Source organism: Anarrhichthys ocellatus, unplaced genomic scaffold, assembly GCF_004355925.1.
Source record: "Anarrhichthys ocellatus isolate YVR2014 unplaced genomic scaffold, GSC_Weel_1.0 scaffold51, whole genome shotgun sequence".
Lineage (NCBI taxonomy): Eukaryota > Metazoa > Chordata > Actinopteri > Perciformes > Anarhichadidae > Anarrhichthys > Anarrhichthys ocellatus.
In genome coordinates this window covers 941155-947302 of record NW_022280081.1, presented here as the reverse complement: position 1 = coordinate 947302, position 6148 = coordinate 941155, and positions in this window count along the sequence as shown.

Here is a 6148-nt window from a genome sequence, read left to right as displayed (position 1 = left end):
ACACACACACACACACACACACACACACACACACACACACACACACAGTCAAGCAGTGAGTTTGGCTCGTGTGCCCCCTTCCATCCGCCCACACACAATTGCGCACACCGATAATCACAATCATTGCGCACACGTCTTAATTATTTGTTCCGTCAATCTGGCCTCCGAAACCACTGGCCCTAATGAGTGACTAAATGTTTAGGATCAGATACGTCTAATTACGGCGGGGAACAGCTTCTCACGCCATCCAACTCTCGCCGGGTATCAGAAGCCCTTCAAGGGATCATATTTGTAATTAGTGTCCTCCTAAGGAAGAGGGAGAGGGGGTGTGTTCCTTCTGTTGAAAGGGGGGGGGTGCTGAATGAGTCTTTTCTTGTCTTTCACTCTCTTAAAAAAGGAGCAGAAAGTCACTTCAATAGCCACTTAATCCCGTCAACTACGCTCCCACACGCCCTCCAGTCCCAATCACGCCTAATCTGTGCTGAGATGTCGCGGTTGGAGCGGAGCATTTTAAAACCAATGCAGGTTGCTCCCAGCACTTTAGTGCTCTCAGGTATATGGAGACTGGGAACAGTGCTCGCAAAAGGCTTGGGGGAGAAAATATGGCAAAAGGTTGACACCAGACAAATGGTAGACTGCTGGAAAAATAAAAAAAAGGTAGAGCTCTCAGTGATTTTCGGGACACACACACACACACACACACACACACACACACACACACACACATACACATACGCACACACAGACACAGACACAGAGAGAGAGAGAGAGAGAGAGAGAGAGAGAGAGAGAGATATCTGTGCGTATACCGCTCAGGGGGGAATTTTAAAAAGCCATACTTAAAAAGGCAAATATATTATAATGTAATTGAAGTACAAAAAAAAGAGGGTGGGCGTAATTTAAAAGTAGGTTTCACTATGAGGGAAGAAAACTGAGAAGCGGGAGAGAGAGTGGAGGCGCCTTGATGTTGGGTAGAGACAGGACATGAGGAGCAGAGGTCGATAACAGAGACCAACAATCAGCGTTTCACCGTGCTACCTTCGTTCTGCTCTCACACAGGAGCTCGTTTTACAGTAAACTGGCAACCAAGGGGTTAAAAATAAAAGTGATGTGTAATATCCACGTCTCTAAGAGTCTTGTTTAGACCAATCAACAGTGAGTTCAATATGTTTGAGTGGTGGACAATCACACGTCTGACAAAGATAAGCAGCACATTGTCACATTTTTAGATGCTGCAACCAAAGAAAATTTAATAAAAACGATTATTTGCTGTCGATCAAGTCAGCCCTACATACAGTATACACGACATCACGATACATTGTGATGTTTCTGTTTCCCTTTTTGACCCCGGAGAAAAGCAATTATGGAGGTCACGTTTCCAAAAACAAAACAAAAGGTGATGTAGCTGAGTTGCACATAAAAGACAACACATATTACCTAGTTCCACTGAAGCTATAGGAAACTTGGAGACATCTTTTCTGCCCAAAGCTGTACCCAAGAATGCAAAGGACAGGCGTACCCTCAACAATACGGTGAGTAGTGTATGATGTAATGATGTTTACACAATCTGCTGGGACAATCACCAAGCTAAAACAAAACGGGGTGGTGGTAGGGTTGTACCGCAGTATGAAGATTACGGTTATCATACCGTGTACATTTGCATGTCTACGGTATTGGTAAAAACTGATATGAGTATAAGTAGTAAAAGTGGTGAAGAGGTATAGACAGGAGCAGTGTCGCTGTGCTGTCGCACACCTGCAGTTAAGTTATCATTTAATAGTAAATTGGACATGCTAATGTGCCGCTAACATGTAAACTGAAGCGCCTCCGTTAATTATTTCATAGTTACATGTTATTCTTTTAAGTCAGGTTTTTAATTCTGTTTAATGTTATAATTCTGTTGTCATTTCTTTAAGGGTCATTGTAACTGATATATCATTTTTTTTTAATTAAAAAAAGAAACAACTACTTCATAATAATAATATATGATATAATAATAATACAAATAATAATAATGTAATGGCGTATACCATGCTATTTTCTGAGACAGTTATAGTACTGTGAAAGGATCATAGTTGTGTGTTCACATCTATGATCAGTGTATTTGCTTTTCTTTATTCGATTGATTTACTTTGAACTTGTTTAATCTGCTGTTGTTTTAGCATTAGGGTTTGACAAATGACTAAATTAAAGTGTTGGCTAATATCAACCATTTCAACAATCCCACAAAAACCCAAAAGGAGCCGTTTGCGACGCCAGGCAGCGATACACACCACAGATACATGGATTGGAGCAGAGCTGTAACGATAGGGGATCACTTCCATATAATAAACACTATCTGGATATCTGTATTTACACCATCCCACATCTGGTGGACATTTCCCCATTATTAGATTACTATATATGTGTGTTCTATATATTTAACAGTCCCCAAAGTGCCATATGCACCTATGTTAGCAACTTCTTTTCCTTTCTTTTTTACATGAAAGGTTATGATAACACAGGGCTGTGTGGCTAAATTTGCAGCTGTAAAGTGGTGGGACCTGGCCGCACTGACTACGTTTACTGGTCTGAGATCAGAGGCAAGTGTGTGTTAGTGGGTTTATATGGGGCTGGATGGGACTGGTTCTCATTAGCAGGGAGGCAGCAGTAGACCTGGGCCCAATGGCATTAAAGGGGGTGTGGTGGGGGGGCAATGCGGTAAGAGGGTGGTGAGCTTTGTGTTAGACTAGACCCGGGAATTCCTGAGGCACGTGCATTAGTTTTCGCAGACTCAACAGTACGGTACATCATATTTGGACCTTTCCCGTCAACAGCCCAATAAAACATTGTTCTTATACACTTTCAGGCTTTTTCTCTCTCTACAGTATTAGGGCTGTGTACTGGCGAGAATCTGGTGATCACGATACAAGGGTGACCAGTCAATATATTACGAAATATTGTGATACTGTAAGCAGGCTGGGCTCATCCAGCATTCGTAGCTCTACCCACGAAAAACAATGAGCCGAAATTCGTAGATATCCCACGGAATAATTGTTACCCATGTGTTACCCAGGTGATCATGAACGAGGAAGTGTAAGAGGGAAGGTAGTGGAGTCCAACAAACAGCGATCTCAAATAACGGCACTTCCATAGTCATTTCAACCCAAACGAAGATTTTTTCCTAAAGCTCAGTAGTTTTGTTGCCAAAAACGAAATAAATATTTCACGATCTTCTTCTAAACCTAACTGAGTAGTGTCCGGTTCATGTTGAACAGACCGTACGCATATAACGAATGGAAATTGACACGTGTTGCTGTCTTTTGTAGGAAAACACACGAAAAATGAGGAGTTACTTTATGTAAGATATCATATGTATGATGATACATTGTTGTAAGGTAGGCAATATTTTAAATCTGCTGAAAATCATGGTATGAAGAACACACCACCATGTGCATAAAATCGGAGTAAAAAAAGTTGACTTTGCGATGTAATCTGCATTGGCATTAATCCCTGAAACATCCCACATCACAGCACTACTTTGATTGGACACATATACTGAGGGACACATTTCTTTACAAAGGAAGTGAAGTATTGATGGAGTTCACAGTTTCACAGTGTTATGAAAATCAAAGACAGTATCACAAAACACACTATCTCAATACTCGATATTTTCTTACACCCCTACACAGTATATGGCACGTGACTTCTCCATGGCGGCTGAGCAGCATTTTACATGCAGATGTGTGTCAGTCTTCCACCAACACCAGAGTGTATCTTGGACAAAGAAGTTGACTGGTATAGAGCTATCAACTGATCTTCAATCCAACAGAATGGCCTCTGATGATCTGACACTCGCTGTACGGCTCTCTGTAGTGTCCGACTACAATAAATCCACCTTGAGCCACATATCCTTGAACTGCACGTCTTATCTCCGCCGCTCTCGCACAACTACTGTCACTTTTGTAATATTCAGCTCCGGTTGGCCCCAAGTTTCATCTCTGAAATCCCCTGTCATGTAATGCAGACGGGTGCACCGGTTTTTCTCAAGGTAACGGGTAATGTCACTAAGGAAGGATCTTATAATACACATGCTCACTGACATTTTGGGGGTTCCATGACCATGTCAAATGTAACAGAGTTCATCAGTTCATCCCAGAGCTTTTTAGTTATTTCTCGTAGTTCACAAGTTTACACCAATTTTGTCTATCAGTGGTGATATGGGAAACTCCTAATGCTAGTGAAACGAGCCGGATTTTGTAAAAAACAAAAACCTTGTGAATGGGTCTGAACAGCGACTCACAAGTAAGATTTTCAACTGGGACGTTTTGAGACGGTCCTCCCAAGAAAAACATGGTTTCAGCAAACACCCAGGGACGACATCTGGTCACGTTCAAGTGGTAACTATGAAGCACACTCGTATACCAGTATTATTCTGAACATGACAATATTCAGAATTTGATGTGGCTCATGTAAGCGGTGTATTTCCGAATGGATTGGGTGTTTTACGCAGTGAGCCCACATGGGCTGGACGCCTCAGGCCTCTGCCGCTGCAGCGTACCACAGTCTGTCCAGCAGAAGCAGGGAGGAAGAGTAAATGAGATCTCAATAAATATTCCACTCGACATAACAGCCATGTCATATCTAGCCACTGCTGATTGCGGCCTGGTGGTCAATATTGTACCGTGAATAGCCTGTAGTAATTGCTTCATTATCATGACATGATGATCACTATTTCCTGTAACTCCGCTGGCCTCCACCTGGCAGCATAATAGCCTAATTCAGGTGGTAATATTCATCGTACCACATGAATTACAGCAGAACAAGAGGCCCCACTCCAAAGCAGACCGCGACGTTAGCCTCCCTCTCAATATGTAGATTTCCACAATTATCTCCAGTGCGGCGGTGCAAGGCAGGAAGCTGTGTCGAAAATGCACTAAAATTAAAGATCTGGGTTTCTACCCCACAATAACCAGCTACTTCTTAATAAGTGTGGTGTGCTTAAGATTCCAGATTAAATTTGGTGAAAATAAAGAATGAATAAAGAGTAGGTGGGAAATCGATGTTTCCTGAGGCGTGAACAGGCTCTCCGTCTGCAGAAGGCTGTCTGCGGGTGGGAAATAAAATGGTCAAAAAGTCATCAATATTCACCTAGCTTTGTGTCCACCTGCCTGTCGGACACTTTTTTGTTTTGTTTTTAAGAGTGAAAAACATTCCCCAAATACGGCCATCCACTCAGCATGATGCTGTGGGGTTTTTCCACACTGCCTCAGGTCTGAGGACACAATTGGATGGCAGAGAAATGCTGAAAAATTAACCAGAGACACCCAACACAGGGAAAGGAGAGAATCAAACACTTGTGTTCTACTTTTTTTTCCTCTTCTCCCCCCCCAATGCTTCCTTTGCTTGCCCTCCAGCAAATTGGGAGTCGGGATGAGCAATCCGTCCCACGTCCCCCCCAAACCCTCAGATTAGATGAGATGGGGGGCTGAGTTTACTGGGGGGGGGCTGGTCTCTCAAGCAGACTGGACCTGCTAACAGTAATACTGGATTGACTGTACTGAGGTATTCTGCAGTTGATTTAAAAACACCAAACATTCAGTTTGCTCTGAGCAGTTAAGTCACAACACATATACTGTATGTTCTACTGCCATCATAAAAATGCAACATCATGCTCCTCTGAGATCCCTGTAACCTAAATTACAGCCATTTACCTAAATGTAGCATTTCATTTCGGAGCATCCTTTCTTTTTAATCTCACTTCCTCAGATTATATCACCTCTGGGTACACATCTTCCTCTTCTCACTTAAAAAAAAAAAAAAGAAGAAGCTTATTCCGGCGACAATGTACAATACCCCTCACTCCTCCTCCCGTCCATGTCTTCTCCCCCCTTTCCCATCTCATTAGTTTGGGTTTTATGCCTTAATCTACACAATGAGGATGAAGTCATGGCGGTTATCTTCAGCAGCCAATGTCTGCCTACCTGTAATCCTTCCCAAAGTCCCCGGCTTTCCCTCGGCTCAAAAATCGGCACACAATGCTTTTAACTGCAGACTTTTTCCTCTTTTCTTTTCTCATCCCTTGACACAAAACTAGTTTAATCCCACTCCTGTAGAAGGATGGAGATGTCTTCATCTAGGTCTCGGGGGGGGGGGGGGGGGGGGGGGG